Source organism: Panthera leo, chromosome A1 (genome assembly GCF_018350215.1).
Source record: "Panthera leo isolate Ple1 chromosome A1, P.leo_Ple1_pat1.1, whole genome shotgun sequence".
Classification (NCBI taxonomy): domain Eukaryota; kingdom Metazoa; phylum Chordata; class Mammalia; order Carnivora; family Felidae; genus Panthera; species Panthera leo.
The window spans coordinates 54,429,747-54,450,059 of record NC_056679.1 but is presented as its reverse complement, the minus strand read 5'-3'; the positions used below and the strand labels follow the sequence as shown (position 1 = coordinate 54,450,059).

At 34.0% G+C, this 20,313-nt stretch overlaps 1 non-coding gene across 1 annotated transcript; it reads left to right on the top strand.

Annotated features, from left to right (window-relative positions):
• The first annotated feature begins 19,910 nt into the window (after nt 1-19,910).
• LOC122202659 lies at nt 19,911-20,016 on the top strand. The gene has a single exon (XR_006194784.1). It is a non-coding gene; the product is annotated as a U6 spliceosomal RNA (small nuclear RNA).
• The last annotated feature ends 297 nt before the right edge of the window (nt 20,017-20,313 follow it).

Below are 20,313 nucleotides of genomic sequence, written 5' to 3'. Positions count from 1 at the left end.
GTTTGGGTTTTATCCCCTTTTCATTTTAGCAAAAGTAAACAAAACAATAAAAACTCAGAGTATTTACAAAAACACTTCAATATTCAAAGTAGTAAATGAATATGAATATCCAGTGTAATGTCCAAAGTAATAAAACTTTGCATTTTTTAAAGCAGGTAAGTCATGGGTTTGAGGAAGATAACTTTGATAGTATGGGTAGGAAGAATCACTTGAACCAAAAGGAGATGTTTGAAGACATTGACTTAAACAATATTGGCATGTAGGTAACAGTTGTATCAATGAAGAGAGAATTAACCCTGTGAAGATAAGGTAGAATGTAGTGTAACAGCACTTGTCAGTATATTTAACAGTTTAGTCGGAGTTAGAAGTGAGGCAGTTATGAGGAAGGGTAGAGGAGGGCACAAAAAAAAAAAATCAAGGCTAGGTTGTATGTAATGCTTTTTAGATTACAAGTGATTTTTGAGTTCTGTAAACCTCATGATTATTACCACATTTTTTCACTTGCATGAGAAACTAAGAGTCAGAAAATTTAACTGATTCAAAGAAAATTTAATAAGTAAAAACATCAGAAAGTGAAACTCTTTTAGTTTAGCATTCTTTCACTACAATACATGAAGAGCAAAAGTAAACAAAACAATAAAAACTCAGAGTATTTACAAAAACACTTCAGTATTCAAAGTAGTAAATCATTTTCCTGATTTTATGTTACTTGTTAGTAACCAAGAAGAGATTTTTCTTTAGCTGTCATTGATCTTGTAGCAATTTCCAACCAACTATGAACCGAGGCTCGTTCATAAAATAAGTGTATTTTTGTAAATATAATGTGTTGGAACTTGTCCATGTCTATTCATTTACTAACTTATGGCTGGTCTGGGCCTAATGACAAAGTTTAGTTCCACCAGAGATTTATGGCCTGCAAAGCCTAAAATACTTTCTCTCTGCATCATTAAAGAAAAATATTGATGACCCCCATTAGATAACTATGACCTAATAATTTGTTCTTAATATAACTATTTTTTAAATATATTGTAATATAATCATATATCTATCACTGGTTGTATATTGGGAGTAGAGCTTAAGAAGGGTGATAAAATAAATAGGAAACTATGTTTATTTAGGGATTGGTAAAAATATTTCCAGATTTGCAAGTATTACTGCAGCTATTATGATTTGTCCTCCTTAACTCTTCTCTTCCAGTGATTTGCTTTTCATTTTTGATGGTGTACAACTTATCTTTTTTTTTTTTTGGTTGGTTATTATTAATTCTGCTCTTGGCGTTATATCTAAAACATCTTTACCTTTATCCTTACCAAAGTAACAAAGATTTTTCTGTTATCTTTGGTTTCTAGAAGTTTTATCATTTTTTGATTTTAAATTGAGATCTAAAATCCACACTGCATTAATTATATATATGTGTGTATGTGTATATATATATATATATATATATACATACATATATATATAGTTATATATATACATACATATATATATAGTTATATAGGTATATAGATATAGATACATGTACATATATCTATAGAGCGATATCTATATAGAATATAGATATATATGGACCAATATAATCAATCTTTCTCACATGAATATCCAATTGTTCACACATCATTTTTTTCAAAAATCTATCCTTTCTTCATTTGGCACCTATTATAAATTGAATTGTGTCCTTCCTAAATTCATACGTTGAATCCCTAATCCCCAATATCCCCAATATTTGGAGATAGGCCTTTGAAGGAGCTAAGGTCAAACAGGCCATAAGGGTGAGGACCTACTCTGCTGGAACTGGTGTCCTTACAAGAAGAGGAAGAGATACCAGGGACCTCTCTCTCCCAACACTTGCCACACAGAAAAGCCATGTGAGGACACAACAAGGTAGCCTTTTGCAAACACAAAGAGAGTCTTCATCAGAAACCAACCCTGCTGGCACCTTGATGCAGCCTCCTGAACTGTGTGTGTGGCAGGGGGAAGGAAGGGGCTTTCTGTTGTTTAAACCATCTGGTCTGTGATATTCTGTTATGGCAGCCCAAAGAGGCTATAACAGCAACCTTGTCAAAAATCAGTTGACCGCATATATATGGATGTATTTCTACTCTGTACCATTGATCTGTTTGTCAATTCTTAGTACACAAGCATAGTCCACTGATTGTTGTGGCTCTATGGTAAAAATTGACATCAGGTAGTAGGAGACACAGCATTTTTGTTATTCTTGATCCTTTACCCGTCCATACAAGTTTAAATTTTTTTCATTGTTTATTTATTTTTGAGAGACAGATAGAGACAGAGTGTGACTGGAGGAGGGGCAGAGACGGAGACAGAGACACAGACTCTGAAGCAGGCTCCAGGCTCTGAGCTGTCAGCACAGAGCCCTATGTGGGGCTTGAACTCACGAGCCGTGAGATCATGACCTGAGCCAAAGTCGGGTGCTTAACCAACTGAACCACCCAGGTGCCCCTCCGTCCATATAAGTTTTAAATTCAACTTCTAGAGATTTCACTAAAATTCCTTCTTAGATGTTAATTATGATTGTGTTTAATTTGTTGATCAGTTTGGGGATGATTTGCAACTTCACAATGTTGAGTCTTATAATCTATGGACACAGGCTATTTATTTAGACCTTCTTTGATTTCATCAGTATTTTGTAGTTATTAGAATATATCGTGCACATATTTAAATGCACACCTAATTGTTTTGTGTTTTTGATGTACTTTTAAAAATACAAGTGGTACTTTTTAAAAAATTTAAATTTCCTATTCACTGAGAATATATAGATTTTATTTTCTTCTTTTTATATTGACCTTTTATCCTGATTGCTTTTTTTTGGCATTAAACATTCTATTTATAAGTCACTGAAGGTTTATTGTTTCAATTTTTTTTATAAAATCATAAGAGGTACATTGAAATATGTCTTAGTAATATTGAACTATACTAAGACATAAAACTTTCTTTTTCTTTTTTTTTAAATTTTTTTTTTTCTTCAAGTTTTTTATTTATTTTTGGGACAGAGAGAGACAGACCATGAACGGGGGAGGAGCAGAGAGAGAGGGAGACACAGAATCTGAAGCAGGCTTCAGGCTCCAAGCTGTCAGCACAAAGCCAGATGAGGGGCTCGAACCTATAAACTGTGCAATCATGACTTGAGCTGAAACCAAGAGACGCCTAACCGACTGAGCCACCCAGGTGCCCCAAGACATAAAACTTTGTTTGTCCCTATTTGACTTAATTATTATAAATGTGTTGATGGTTTGTCATATGCTGCTTCTATCCTAGAACTTAGAATATGATGATAACAACTTCCTCAGGAAGCTATTGTAGATTAAAATGGGATATTTAATATAATTAGAGTGGTAGAAAGTATGGGGCAAGGAAGCTGCCAAGAGGAGATGACCACTTGAAAAGAATCCTAAAAGACTAGTAAGAATCAGTTAAATGGGTGCCTGAGTAGCTCAGTTGGTTAACTGTCTCTTGGTTTCAGCACAGGTCATGATCTCTCAGTTTCGTGAGTTAGAGTCCCGCATTGGGCTCTGTGCTGGCAGAGTTTTATATATTTAAAATATATAAAACTATAACAAAAGCAGAGGGAATGTGCTAGAGATAAAGTTTAAAGGGGGGGGGGCAGAATGATATGGAGCAGTAGCCAAATAGATGTGGGAGTTAAAGGAAAAGATGATAATTATTCAGAGTAATAGAGTGATTTCTTTCATGTGTTGTCAGTGGGCCTATAAATTCTCTGCACTATTTCAGTAATAGTGTAATAAGATTTTGTAATTTACTTTTTCTCACTTATGGTGTATGTATCCTGAACATTCTTGAGTTTACTGTTATTAGTTAATAGCGTGCTTACACACTACTCTGTTAAGTGGCTATACTGTACTATATTTAGTTATCTGTTTTCTGTCTCTGACCATTTAGTTTATCTCTAGTTTTCCATCTTCATAAAATTTGCTGTATGTCTTTATATTTTTTCCTCATTTTATATTTTTCTTAACACCGAAGTAAGAAGTGTAGGGATGAGGAAAAAAAGTTATGAATGGTTTTAGAATTCCTAAATTTCCATCTTTATTTCCTCCAGTAATATATAAAAATTCCAGTTACCTACAATCTCAAAGTTTTTATCTATACTGTACCTTTTTATAATTAATATGACTGGTAGAAAAATATTTTTTATATGTAATGTTTATGTTGGATCATAGACTATCACTAGTATATATGATAATGAATAATCATTATGCATAACTTTATTCCTAAAATTTTTTGCACATGATATTTTGAAATGTTAGACTTTGTGACCTCTTACCTTTATGCCACTTTTTAAAAATAAAGATTGAGTAGAATTTAGACAAATTCATCACACCAAAATTGAATTAAACATTCCCACCGCAACTCCAGGTAAATCTGATAGGTTAAAAAAACAAAGTCTAATTACTGCTAGTGTAAGCCAGTAAGAAATAGCCTTTGGTACTGACTTTCTTAGGGGCAATCTATGATCTATTCAGTGGTTTTGTCTTAGGCTTTTAAGAGATTCAATGATTTGAATACATTAAGTTTTTAACAGGGAAAGCAGCCTTGAGTATGATTTTATGCATATTTACCTATGTCAGATGTGTTCTATGTGATTTATCATTGAAGTAAAAAAACAAAACAAAACAAAACAAAAACAAAAACACAACTTTTGGTAAAGCATCTTGAACTCCTTAGAGGAAGAGAACAAAAAATGTGAAATAATAAATATAGATGATTTTGCAAGGCTGTTCTAAAAAGGTAGAATATTTTTATCCTTCTGTCTATAGACAAATGAAATATATAATGATGAAATAACAATAAATGTCATTTCATGGATCTAGTTCCTAAATATCCATTGCAGGCAAGTCTATATATTATGGAAGCTAATATGAACTCCTTTAAACTGTGAAGCTTCACTTAATCATAACTTTAAGAATAGAGTTTAAAGAAAAATTTAAGAATCTTAAAGTGAAAAATATCTTCTGGAGGAGAATTCTGAATTATAACCTTCATATAAAGAATGCTGAATGAATTGTGGCTCATTCAGTTCATATTTCTTTCAATGAACATTGCTAAATATTAACTCCATTTCAGACATGGTGCATATTACTATGCTACAAAGATGAATAACTCATTTATCTGTTCATTCTTTCTAAAATAATTTATTGCATGTGACAGTGTTTTAAAACATATGCTGGTTGTATTTCTAAGCATTAGGACTATTCTTACAATTTTAAGGTCGATGACTTACTGCATAACCTTTAAGAAGAGGTATTTGTGGATTGATTGTAATGAGAATTTCTGAGGAGTTCACTTGGCATCACAGATCTAGCTACCAAAAACAGGGAAGAGTCTGAGTAAAAGTAACATTATCCTAGTGAAAGAAGAGAGATGTATGAGAATGATTTGCAAATAAAGCAGAATGCAGAATTATGCCGCAAACACAATAATGGAATACCTCTGCAAATCCTTAGATAAGAAGCCTACTGCTCAGGAGCAAGTAGAGCAGAAAATGGAGGCTAGTTGCTTTCAAAACCAAAACATTTGATAAAAGTCTTTAAAAAAAATTGTAAAGTAGAAATATAAACATTCTGAAACACTGCAAATGCACTTAAAGAGGATCAGAGTGGGCTGACACAAGAAGGTTAATAAGAAAGAATTATAGGCAAGTTAAGCATTGATAACTATAAATTTTATAGATTCTTGTACGTTTGGTTTGGTAATTTGGTTTACTTATATTTAAACCAGGATGAAATGTTTCCTTTAAAAGTAAATTCATTGACATTTATTAAAACCTTAATTTGGGTGGGATAAAAATAACTATGAAAATAAAAACTTGGAGTCTGATACATTAATGATTTTAATCAACAAAAAAGAGCAAGATTTCCATATTTAAAACACTCTGTTTTTCTACTCAAAGGAGAGCTACTATTAATCACTTGAGATTCTATGGGTATAGTTAAGTCACTTTATTTACAGGGCAGGCTGTAAATATCCACTTCTTTTAATGGTGACTAGAACAATATAGTGGCAATCAATAAGCCATAATTTCACCTGAAGAATGAATAGAAAACTCCCTTTAAAAACAACAGAGAAAAGTGGATACAAGAGTAGTGCTGAAGATCTTTACTAGGATTATTGTCTGATGGTAGAAACTCCTGCAGGCTCGGCTTTCTCACTTTATAAATGAAGTTAATTCTATAGATAATGTTTAAAATTCCTAATAGTTCTAAAATTCTGAGGTATGACACATTTCTTTCCATGCAGTGAGTCCTTAAATTCCATACGCTGGTCCTAGCCAAAGGGAAGAACAACTAAAATATAATAAAAAATAAAATATTGCTTACATTTTTATTTTCTTATTTTAATGTTCCATAACAACATGTGGGAAACACATTGAATATATCTTAGGGTTAAACCATCTTGGACCTCTCAGAGTTTTCCCTCAGCCTCTAATATTAGTCAAGCATGAGAGTACCCAAAACATTTATCCTCCTACTATTCCTTAATGATTATGGATGTGTTGCCTGAGGAACTCAACTGAATTGCTTTACTATTCCTGAAATATCTATAAAAATCTCCTGTGTCTTCCCCAAAAATTTAATTGCTAATTAATATATGTATGTATTTTATAAAAGATGCTCTCATTTAATTCAAGGAAGAAAAAAGAAAGTAAAGATAGACATCAAATCATATCCCTTAGAGCCTTGCTAACTAGACCATAGACACACAGGATCTATAATGGGGAGGAGTTGTGGAAGAATGCTAGATTGATCCTTATCAAATAACCTTCTATACAACATCATTGTTATTTTAAAGTAAATTTATTTTAAAGTAAATTTAAAAAATAAAATTAAAAAGTTTTAAAAGTGAGTCTGATACTAAAAGCTAATAATTATTTCCTTCCCAGTGGGATTAAGGCAAAAAGAAATATTGAGAAGGTACAGATTATTAAGTGTAAGTTTCAAAAAAAATTGTTCATATACGTAATTATTGTTTTTTCAAAATTCTTTAATTCTAAGTGTAAAATCAGTGTTGTAAAAATATTGTGTAATGAACCTGAAAAGTGAATTTTAAATCTTTAAACAATGTGATTATTTATCATTATATGGAATAATATATATTCAACAGATATACTCATTGGTCTATGTCAAGAATTATTTCTTTCAAAGGACACATATTATTGGAAGGAGAGAATTGATGATGTAAATCAGAAACAATACAATTTGTTCTCAAGTTGCAATAGTAATAAAGCAATTTTTACATCCTGCATATTTTACTAGATGGCAAAATTTATGTCTTATTTGAAGTTGTATTGTCAAAGGGTGTTTTTGTTTTTGTGCTTTTATAAAACTTTGAATATTTTGCAGTTATAGACAATCGTAAACATGAGCAAACACACACAAAAAAATCACACTGGGGATGCCTCGGTTCCAGAGAAGTGAAAATTCCCAGGTTTCTTGTGTTACACTCTTTTATATGCATAAACATACCAATGCATATATAAGTAAATCCATATAAAAAGGACAATTTAAATAAATGGCCCTTTTCCTTTTTGAAGACGTGTGGTATTATCTGATAATCCTGAATTTTACATTTAAAGTAATACAAGCAACAAGATATCGCTTAGGCCAGTATTATGTTTGGTGTCCCCCAGATAGCTGCTAACTTGCGTCAAATGCTTGTTTCCTGACCTAGCAGTCCAAGATTTAATACTTGAAACCATAAAGTGCTAGAAGAAAACATAGGGGAAAACTTCTTGACATTGGTCTTGGAAATGATTTTGTGGATGTGACACCAGAAGCACAGGCAACTAAAGCAAAAGTAAACAAGTGGGACTCTCTCAAACTTTTTTAGCTTTTTAGCTAGTGCACAGCAACCAAGCAGTCCAAAAAATGAAAAGACAACCTATAGAATGGGAAAAATAGTTACAAACCATACCTATAGGAAAAGGTTAGTATCCAAAGTATATAAGGAACTAATACAACTGTAGGAAACCTGAGAAAAATGGGCAAATGACCTGCTTAGTCATTTTTCCAAAAAAGGCATACAGATAGCCAGTAGGTACATGAAAAGGTACTCAAAATCACTAATCATCTGGAAAATGCAAATCAAAACCACAAGAAGATATCACCTCATACCTGCTGGGATGGCTATTATTAAAAAGAGAAGAGATAACAAATGCTAGCAAGAATGTGCAGAAAAGGAAATCCTTGTGCACTGTTGGCTGGAATGTAAACTGGTGCAGCCAATATGGAAAATGGTATGGAGCTTCCTTAAAAAATTAAAAATAAAACTTCCGTATGATGCAGGAGTGCCACTCTGGATATATATCCAAAAGAAATGAAAGCAATTTCTCCAAGAGGCATCTGTACTCCTGTGGTCATTGTGGCATTATTCACAATACCCAAGATATGAAAACTACATCAGTCCTTGTTCACAGATGAATGGAAAGAAGATGAGATAGATGTACACAATGGACTATTACTCAGCCATTAAAAATAATTTACATCTGCAAAAATATGGATGAACCTGAAGAATGTTATGCTATGTGAAGTAAGTCAAACATAGAAAGTATGATCTCACTTATATGTGGAATCTAAAAAAATCAAAGTCATAGAACTAGAGAATAGAATGTTGGTTACCAGGGGTTGGGGGGTGGGAGAAATTGGGAGATGATGGTAAAAGAGTGCAAATTTTGAGTTATAAGATGAAGTTCTGGCGATCTAATGTGCAGCATGGTGACTGTGGTTACTTGAAATTTGCTAAGAGAGTAAATCTTAAGTGTTCTCATCACAAGCATGTGAGGTAAAGGATATGTTAATTAGCTTGATTATGGTAATCATTTCACAATATATACATAAATCATCATGTCATCAAGTTATACAGCATAAATGTGTGCAATTTTTATTTGTCAATTAGACTGCAAATGCAGCAGAAAAAAAAGTGTATAAGGATACTAGAAGTGATTACTAGCTCAAAAATTTGGTATGATCTTTCATATTTACTGATTTCACAATATGTGGAATGCTATAAAATCAAAATGTAAGGCTCAAACTACCTTAGGTTGTTATTATTATATGATGAAATTTTAGTGATTATTTTGTTTTCAGGATTGTAGAAACACATTCACATTTATTTATAGGAGGGACACAATGTTATCTAAGATTTCATTTACCAAATTTTTTTCAGTATTTTTTTTTAATTCCAGTTAGTTAACATACAGTGTAACATTAGTGATTCAGAACTTCAGAACATCACTCAGTGCTTGTCACAAGTGCCTTCCTCAATCCCCATCATCCATTTAACCCATCCCCTCACCCACCTACCTCTGGTAACCATCAGTTTGCTGTCTATAGTTAAAGAGTCTGTTTCTTGGTTTGCCTCTCTCTCTTTTTTTTATTTTTTACCTGTGCTTGTTTGTTTCTTGAATTCAGTATATGAGTAAGGTTTCATTCCCCAATTTAAAATACCTTTGAGCAATGTGAAGACTTAAAGTTGTCTTCCATTTCTATGACATGCCTTTCCTCCCTTAATGTGAAGAGCTGTGCTGGGTACTTGTAACTATTGATGCTACAGATTAAAAGTTCATGGCTATTCCTCCCCAGAGTAAACTGACATAAACTGACATCATGATCAAGCATCCGATAGATGGTGCTGGGGGACTTTAGAAGTACATGACTTTTTGAAAGAGATTATGAATCTAAAATTAGGTAATTTCTCTGGATCCATCCTTTGCTTTAAATTTCTTTGCATGTGAGGTGAGACATTTTCTTAATTTTTTAAGCCAGCTGATTTTGTGTTTGTGTGTGTGAGCTTGTTGCAGCACAAGGCAAATTAAAGGGTTTATACCTTCAACAGTTTTGCTTCTCAGATAAAAAATGATCATTTCTGGAGTAGATAAGTGTTGTGCTCTAGCTCTAAATGACATCTTAGCAATAAGACAAATAAGATCTAAGTAGTCTCTAGGCATTAACTTATATTTTCTTTTAGAGATCTCGGACTTTTTAGGGGAAAGTTAAAATCCAAATCTAGTATGTCTGACTATGGAGCCAAACCTATTAACCTCTATATGATCTACAGCAGATCATGGAACTCATATGACTTTTCCCAGTGGACACAGATTTTTCATCCTTTTTTGTCTTTTAATGGGACATTTTATTTCTGTTAATGTATTACTGTGACAAAGCACATATGGCTTCACAAGGAAGATTTTTCTGTTGTTGGGTAGTTTTAGTTCTGAAGAGGGAGGAGAAATTCTCCCTTACACTGAACTCAGATTTAGTTCTTGACTTCTATTTATTCTAGTTCCATAACCATGAGAGACACAGGACAAGTACACCTTTAATTCACACACCCTGACATATTAGAAAACATCTGGCCAAAAAAAAAAAAAAAAAAAAAAAAAGCAAAGCAAACATCCACAGACCCTCCTGAATCTTTTCTTCTCTTACTTTATACCACTAAATGCTGAATTTTTAATGCAGTTGTCTATACCTGTGTGCAAAGAAACTTAGGAAACTGAGAGAAACAATTTTAGAAAATCAACATTCTAGATGAGTGCAAGAAATTATATATTTAGTTTGTCTGAGATAGGTATGATTCTTTGAAAAGTGACCTGCTTTGGACTGTAAATTTTATGGTCACCCCTCCCCCCCTTTTTTTGCTAACCTTTAGAAATAATCTCTTTAATCTGTCTTAATTCTGATATCAATTTTATATTAAAGGGCACACGTGTGACAAATTTTAAAGTTACTGGGAAGCTTTTCAATTTGTGTTAATATAGATGATAACTAACAGATTATCCACATTTGGAACCTAAAATTTATTATAATTTGGGGAATCTCATTAAAAATAAAATAACACATAGTTATAAAATTAGCTATAAAAATGACAATTTGAAAGGGGCCTTGGTAAGTGAGAGGCACTGTAGCTTAAGATGAATTTGGTTCAGGGTTAATCTACCTTTGAACATTAAGTGTTGCTCTCTGAATCAACAAAACTTACAAACCCACCAATGGAAATATGGTATTTGCTTCTACTTAAGTTTCCTAAAGTGGAATTGCTAACATGGACTGACAGACTATAAGATCCATAGGTGATTTTCCCTGAACATGTAACATAAGCAAAAAAATATAGCCCTAAAATGTGTTGGCTGAAATGAAGCCTAATAAATAAGAGAAATATTTATTTTGAATTTTAATAAGCATGTCTAATTTAAATGAAGTGTACAGGGGCGCCTGGGTGGCTCAGTCGGTTGGGCCGCCGACTTCAGGTCAGGTCACGATCTCGCAGTCCGTGAGTTCGAGCCCTGCGTTGGGCTCTGTGCTGACAGCTCGGAGCCTGGAGCCTGTTTCAGATTCTGTGTCTCCCTCTCTCTGACCCTCCCCCGTTCATGCTCTGTCCCTCTCTGTCTCAAAAATAAATAAACATTAAAAAAATTATTAAAAAATAAATGAAGTGTACATAAAATTTTTCTTAATTGCTAAACATAAATTTAAATTTAAATTAACAATTTTGTACACTTCTTGTAGTAATTTATGATAGTAGGAACAACTTTATTTGCTGGCTTTTATTTTTTTTTTATTTTTTATTTTTTTTTATTTATTTTTGGGACAGAGAGAGACAGAGCATGAACGGGGGAGGGGCAGAGAGAGAGGGAGACACAGAATCGGAAACAGGCTCCAGGCTCCGAGCCATCAGCCCAGAGCCTGACGCGGGGCTCGAACTCACGGACCGCGAGATCGTGACCTGGCTGAAGTCGGCCGCTTAACCGACTGCGCCACCCAGGCGCCCCTATTTGCTGGCTTTTAAAAGCAAGATTATAAGATGGGGAACCTGGGTAGCTCAGTCAGTTGAGTGTCCAACTTTTGATTTCAGCTCAGGTCATGATCTCATAGTTCGTTGAGTTTGAGCCCCCGTGGGACTCTTTGCTGACAGCATAGAACCTGCTTGGGATTCTCTGTCTCTCCCTCTCTCTCTGCCCCTTCCCAGCTCGCACGTGTGCATGCACTTCTCGCTCTCAAATAAATAAACATTAAAAAAACTAAAAGCATAATTATAAGAAAAAATCTTTAGTTATTTCTATAGAAAGAAAGAATTAAGGAAGAAAGGGAGGAAAGTGGGAGGGAGGGAGGGCATTTTAATGAATCCGCTTTAAAAATTCTCACACAACTTAACAATATGGATTTTTTTTTTTTATTTTATTTTATTTTTTAATATATGAAATTTACTGTCAAATTGGTTTCCATACAACACCCAGTGTTCATCCCAAAAGGTGCCCTCCTCAATACCCATCACCCACCCTGCCCTCCCTCCCACCCCCCATCAACCCTCAGTTTGTTCTCAGTTTTTAACAGTCTCTAATGCTTTGGCTCTCTCCCACTCTAACCTCTTTTTTTTTTTTTTTTTTCCTTCCCCTCCCCCATGGATTTCTGTTATGTTTCTCAGGATCTACATAAGAGTGAAACCATATGGTATCTGTCTTTCTCTGTATGGCTTATTTCACTTAGCATCACACTCTCCAGTTCCATCCATGTTGCTACAAAAGGCCATATTTCATTTTTTCTCATTGCCACGTAGTATTCCATTGTGTATATAAACCACAATTTCTTTATCCATTCATCAGTTGATGGACATTTAGGCTCTTTCCATAATTTGGCTATTGTTGAGAGTGCCGCTATAAACATTGGGGTACAGGTGCCCCTATGCATCAGTACTCCTGTATCCCTTGGATAAATTCCTAGCAGTGCTATTGCTGGGTCATAGGGTAGGTCTATTTTTAATTTTCTGAGGAACCTCCACACTGCTTTCCAGAGCGGCTGCACCAATTTGCATTCCCACCAACAGTGCAAGAGGGTTCCTGTTTCTCCACATCCTCTCCAGCATCTATAGTCTCCTGATTTCTTCATTTTGGCCACTCTGACTGGCGTGAGGTGGTATCTGAGTGTGGTTTTGATTTGTATTTCCCTGATAAGGAGCGACGTTGAACATCTTTTCATGTGCCTGTTGGCCATCCGGATGTCTTCTTTAGAGAAGTGTCTATTCATGTTTTCTGCCCATTTCTTCACTGGGTTATTTGTTTTTCGGGTGTGGAGTTTGATGAGCTCTTTATAGATTTTGGATACTAGCCCTTTGTCCGATGTGTCATTTGCAAATATCTTTTCCCATTCCGTTGGTTGCCTTTGAGTTTTGTTGGTTGTTTCCTTTGCTGTGCAGAAGCTTTTTATCTTCATAAGGTCCCAGTAATTCACTTTTGCTTTTAATTCCCTTGCCTTTGGGGATGTGCCGAGTAAGAGATTGCTACGGCTGAGGTCAGAGAGGTCTTTTCCTGCTTTCTCCTCTAAGGTTTTGATGGTTTCCTGTCTCACATTCAGGTCCTTTATCCATTTTGAGTTTATTTTTGTGAATGGTGTGAGAAAGTGGTCTAGTTTCAACCTTCTGCATGTTGCTGTCCAGTTCTCCCAGCACCATTTGTTAAAGAGACTGTCTTTTTTCCATTGGATGTTCTTTCCTGCTTTGTCAAAGATGAGTTGGCCATACGTTTGTGGAACAATATGGATTATTTAAGCTCTTCAGTTTCATTATATTTGAAGAAGAGAAGCTAAGTGCATATTTATTATATGGAATTGAGTATGTGATATAACTTTGTAAACTGGAAAAATCTCTGTGTACAAAAGAAAGGTGTTAATTTTAACCTTCTCTAGAGGTTATACAGATGGGAAGCTCAGAATAGAACATGGAAGTCTGAGTGATTTGCAATCATCTGAGTTAACCTGTGGACAACTCAAATCAATATTGGGGCCTCATCAGCTTGGCAGAATAGCTTTAAAGGTGACTTATAGAGGGAATTATCAAAATTCCCTCAACTGGAGTGAGAAATGATAAATGTTCATAATAATGGTCTAAAGGGAGCCCATTCGGTATCCTATTTAGTATAAAACTCACTTTTTTTCTTTGTGCTTTAAACTAATAAGGTTTTAAATACCCCTTTCAGCTCCTCTAATCAAAGCATTCAGGACACATTTTGCCACAGTTGAGGGATCTTTAACAATTCCCTTAGTCACTTACCTTTAAAGGTTACTAGTCAGTTGCATTATAAACTTAAGTTCTTAAAGGTTTCTACAATTCCTATTATTTATCTCTTCAAAGAATCATTTATTTAAAGAAATGAAATCATACAACTTCTTCCTATACTGTGGTTAGTGCTTTTGGTATTTTGAAAGATTTTCTTTGAACAGATGGGATATTTTGCTTAGGGAAAACTTGCATTTGCTAGCTTTTTTTAAAACATATTTTCAAGATTGTCAAAACATTACAAAATCATTAGGAGACTCCCATGTTAGAGTCTTGTCAGACTTTTCATTATAAACTTACATTAGGATTCCAGCTATTTTAAATCACCAACAGCTTCAGCCAAGCACAATCTGTTAGTGAAGTTGAAATTTGTTTGGGGAATGTTGTAAATGAATTGCTATAGTTGTAGCTCAAGAGTGTCAAAATGAGTTTGCTGATAGAGCTCTGTGAAATTAGACTGGAACCATAAATCAAGGAGAGGTACTAATTCTCTAAGATTCAGTGGCACATTGGGAATAATGTAGTTTGTGGTCAATTATTTTTTATCATGAGGTATTCCAACAAGTAAAATAAGAGGCGGCTAAGTATAACCAGATTTGTCATCAAATCTGTAAGTGTATTTTAGATTTTAATTATTTGTGTGTGTATTATTTTAAGAAAATATATAAATCTTATCTTGTTAGCAATTGAGGACAGTAAGTTTTTACTGTATGTCAACAAACTATGCTAGAAGAATGAAAATAAGTGCTGTCAAATAAAGATAAATTCAGTATTTTGTAAATCTGCTAGTCTAAGTTATACAACTATTTTAAAAAAAAGAACATTAAGTTTTAGTGGTTTTATAACAGCAGAAGTTTAATTCCTGTTGTTAAACAAGTTTTTTTTTTTTTAATTCAGCATAAGTTCCACATCATGTCCTTTTCACTCCAGAACTTAAATGGTAAAGAAGCAACTACTATCTAGGACCCTTTACAGTTTTTTTTTTTTAAGTTTATCTAGTTAGAGAGAGAGAGAGAGAGTGAGAGAGAGAGAGAGAGAGAGAGAAAGAGAGAGAGAGAGAGAGAGAGAGAGAGAGAGAGAGAATCCCAAGCAGGCTCCATGCTGTCAGTACAGAGCCTGATGTGGGGCTCAGACCCATGAACTGTGAGATCATGACCTGAACTGAAATCAAGAGTTGGAGGCATAACCCACTAAGCCACTAAGGTGCCCAAGACCCTTGACATTTTGAAGTAAAGGGACAATAGCAATGGCAAACTAAATAATAGCTCTTAAAGTTTACATCCCATTGGACAAACAAAGCAAGCCACATGACAAACCTGAAGTCAATGTGTGGGAAGGACAGTCTTCCCTTTGAAAGAGTTGCATAGGTTTTGTGTGTGTGTGTCTGTGTGTGTGTGTGTGTGTGTGTGTTAGCCAACAAATATTTTGAAGAGATAATGCAAACTACCACAAAACATATGAAGATATAAATTTACTGGGGAAATAATACGCTTTTATCTCATAAAGAGAGAAAAAATATCTGTATATCAGTTCATAGATTAAAATTAGGGGGAGTTTCTTTTCTCCTACTGGAGTATCTTTTTCATTTATGTTGTTGGGTTGAGTTAGTGTCTCAAGACAAGATCCTAGGATTAATGAAACATTGATATACCCTCATATCTCTGTAATTCCTTTACAATTAAGTAAAAACTTTTCAGACTAATGAATTATTCTGGACTAAAGAAAATCCAACTTTACAGTATTTTTTACAAAAGACATTTCAATAATAAGATAAGTATTAGGAAAGCACTTTAGTTTCAAGCTGGCTCTGTGTTCTAATTCTAATCTCAAATTCTTACAAAGGAACATAAAATATATCCACTTAAGACATAACATTTGCACTATAAATATAGAAATGTAAATTAGCAATTTATAAAATCATTTCTGTGTCATAAAAATGATGCATGTTATGAATTATAAATTCAAACTGTGTAGGTACTTAGAATTTATTTATCTATCAATCTGTGCTAAAATAAAATAAAAACAATGGTCAGAAATTTCTGATTTGACAGAACTATATTTGAATGAATTTTAACAAATCTTTAAAAAGTTTATTTTGAGAGAGAGAGCGAGAGCAAGGGTGCAAGCAGGGGAGGGTCAGAGAGAGAAGGAGAGAGGGATAATCCCGAGCAGGCTCCACCCTATCAGCATGGAGCCCAATGCGGGGCTTGAACTCATGAACCGTGAGATCATGACCTGAGCTGAAATCAAGAGTTGCACGCTTAATCAACTGAGCCACATGGGCACCCCTATATATGAATTAATTTTAATCTCTGAGATGTTTAAGATATGTCTTAAATTCTCTTTAACTTTTGTTATTTATAAAATGGAAATAATAAGGATTTTTCAAGGTTACCTTGTAAGATACATGATCAGTAAAAACGTTAGCTCGCTCTTTCATCTTCAGTGTGCCCCATCAAAAAGAGGCATTTCCTTTGGATAATGAGAGTTATCTTGTGGGAAAGTGTATTCCTGTGGAAATCCATATGAAGTCTGTAGAGAATTGTATCCCAAGGATAGTAATTTGCATTCATGAATGAATTCATAGATGGCACCTTTTAAGGAAAATACAAAGTAAGGAGCATATTCTGTACTTTCTTCTATGAGTTACTACTGTTCAACATTAATGTGAAGTGAGGGGCAAGTAGTAATATCTGAGCAGGTATTATCGCTGAACAAATGTGCATCTCTAGTTTTCCTCAAGGAGTTATATATATTATTTCTATGTACTATGTATTTTTCAAAATCACACGTAATATTCAAAATTGCAATTCAGAGTCAAATGTCATTGCATTATCTACAAATCTACCTACTTACATTAGCACCTGACCATACAGTGCACTATATTAAGACCTGGGATTCTAAGACTGTTTACTTTTAATTATACAGATTTAGAAAGATGATATATTGCAACTCTCTCTAGTACATATATTATTCTTACAGTCTACTCTTAACACTTTAAGGAAATTTTAAATTGGACTGTTTAATAAATTATTAGTACTTGCACAATAGTTTGATATTTCTGGATTGAAGCACAATGAGAAATAATACAAATGGCAGAATTTTATGAATTATCAACAGTGGTGAGTCATTGTTTTACAGAAGAAACATAAAAATTATACTCATTTAACTTTTGCAACTATAACAAAGCAGTTATTCATTTTTTGCCCCTCAGAATGGATGCATTGCAGAAAATCTTCAAAACTTCTCAACCCACATAAGGAATTGAAAAAAAAAAAAATTCCAATGAAGCATTGAAATCCATTAATGTTTCTTTCTAAGAGCTAATTTTAAAAGGCCACTTATATTGTTAACTCCCATTAGTGACTAATTTTACATTATTAGTCATTTTGCAGTAAAAGGAGTGAGTGCAAAGACCTAACAATGGTTATACAATTGGGGATAAAGTTCAAATCTCCTAACTCTCAGTGCAGCTGACTCTAAGGCCTAATAAATGATTTAATTTTATTTGAAGTATAAGCAGATGTCTAGCATAAATGTTAGTGATTTTTATCCCCCACATGCTTTCACTGTTAATTAGATTGTCAAAGGTAAACAAAGTTCACTAATTGCATATTTTCTCTAAATTATGAGAATTGAATATTTTTAAATTGAAAAGCTTAAGAAAGATAAATAGCAATACCTTTGCCTTCTTTTGTGCTTCATTAATGTGCGTTAAGTGTATTTGTGTTTTAACAATTGCTGTGGTAATTATTCTGTTTAGTGAACAGTAAATCTTGTGTAAAGAAACAGAAGGATATTAAGCTTTGTCATTGCTCTTGCTCAATATAGGCAATATTCTTCTTGAAAATGACTACATAATATACATAAGGCAATATTTGTTCTTTTGATTTTTGTCAAATTGGCAGAAGCAAATTTAATAAATTTGGTATTTAAATCTGCAATGAAATTCAGAGTTAAGCAATGAAAAATTGAGAAAGTCTTTTCTCTAAGAAACAAGTTAATTGGATCTTACCCTTAATCATCTAATAGCGAAGCATCTGAGACATTCTTGTATATTTCATAAAACATTTTATGAAAGCAAAGGGCAAAATGTGAGATAAAATGGAAAGAATGACAAAATATATGAAAAAGAATATTTAAAATGTGTTTTGACCCTTCATTTTTATGAAAATAATAGGTCTTCATGTCTTTTACTTAATTTTATAATTCTGATTTATACCAATATTTGCCCATCTGTGGCTTCTAAGGGGCAAAGTCATCTGTTATTAATTTAGAGTTCTCCGGGTATTATTTAATTAGAGTTTGCAATTAATACCAAGCAGGGAAAAAAAAAATTCCCCTGGCATTTTACTGATTTTCCTACTACAATGGCAGACATAATTATGTGTCCACATTCATTCTCTTTTACAAAAAATGTTTATTTTTCACGTGTGTGCAAGCAGAGAGAGAGTGAGACAGAGAATCCAAAGCAGGCTCTACACTGACAGCAGAGAGCCCAGTGTAGGGCTCAAATGCAAGAACCATGAGATATGACCTGAGCCAAAGTCGGAGGCTTAACTGACTGAGCCACCCAGGTGTCCCCACCTTCATTCTTAATTTGCTTCCTTTCTTAAGATTAGAGACTGTGGGATAAAAATGTCATTTAACTCGTTAAAATCAGTATGTCATCAGGAGGCTTACATTCTGAATATTAAAAAAATAAGTGTGGCTATTTCCTATTAAAAATATCATTTAGTTTGGTCTTATGAGTATATATTAGAAAATTCAGACAAAAAATTAAGAACGATAGCATATACATTCATTTGAGAATAGTTTAATGCACTTCATTTTCTTTTGACTCATGCTTTAACATTTACGTATCAATGCAAAACTGGATTCTACTTAGAAGTTAACTTGAAAAAATATTTTAAATATGTCATTTAAATTTTTCCAAGTCATGCCAGCCTGTAAGTATTTCAAAGTCTAAGTAATAGTTCTAGCACAAATATTATTGTCTCTCTGCTCATTTACTGTTATGGGAAATCAGTCCCACATTGATTCATCTATTTATGTTAATCTCCAGTCAATGGAGATTTTCCATGTATGCAAAAAAAACCCAAATCTGGAAACAGTAATCACTTTGCCATGGCTATTTTCTCCTCCCCTTTACTGACTGTATTATTGATGAATTCCAATAAAAATCTACGTAAATGCACTTTGCTTCTGTCACTATTTCTGCTGAAAATGGAATCAATGCAGAAGGTGCAGTCTTTTATGATCCCAAATCTCCCTCAGATGCTAGAATGACTCTACAGGACTGAAAGAACTAGGGAGATCACCCCCTCATTTTCTCTTTTTTACACATCTTTGGTTTTGAATCTGAGCATGTCCAATTGCATCCTCAGTGTTTCTCCTTCAAAAAATAAGTCCATCAGCCCCTCAGTCTATCTTAGCCAATTGTTCATCTGATGAGCCTCCCTTCTTCTTTTCTCTACTTTTGCAACACAGAAAATTCCTCCTCTGACCCCTCACCCATTCATCAAATAAAGCCAAGTGTAAGTGGGGTGCCTTGGTGGCTCAGTCAGTTTAGCATGTGACTTCAGCTCAGGTCATGATCTCTCAGTTCATGAGTTCAAGACCTGAGTCAGGCTCTGTGCTGACAGCTTGGAGCCTGGAGCCTGCTTTGGATTCTGTGTCTCCCTCTCTCTCTGCCCCTCTCCTGCTCACACTGTCTCTCTCAAAAAAATAAATAAACATTAAAAAATAAAAAAAAGTCAACTACAAATGGCTCATTAAACTCAGATCACCCAAACAGCATAGTTATATAAAATAAAAAGCAAGTGCTCGCTTCAGCAACCCATATACTAAAGTTGAAACAACATAGAGAAGATTAGCATAGCCCCTGCACAAGATGACATGAAAATCTGTAAAGCATTTCATACTAAAATATAAAAAAATAGTTGAAAAATAAAACATTTATTTTTTATTAAAAAACTCATCTACGGCTTCATGTCTTATCACAACCTGACAAGAACTTGGATATTATCACTCCTGAACTTACACCAAGAAAATAAGTTGAATAACTTGAAATTCAGTGACTTTCTTGGACTCATCAGGAATTTGTGATTCCCATGGCAAATTACCACTCCAAATTCTGGAGAGATTGCCAGATCTAGAGAATTACATCAGAGATACGCTTACCTAGAACAGAAGCTACTAGAGTCAACAACTGGTAGGACAACT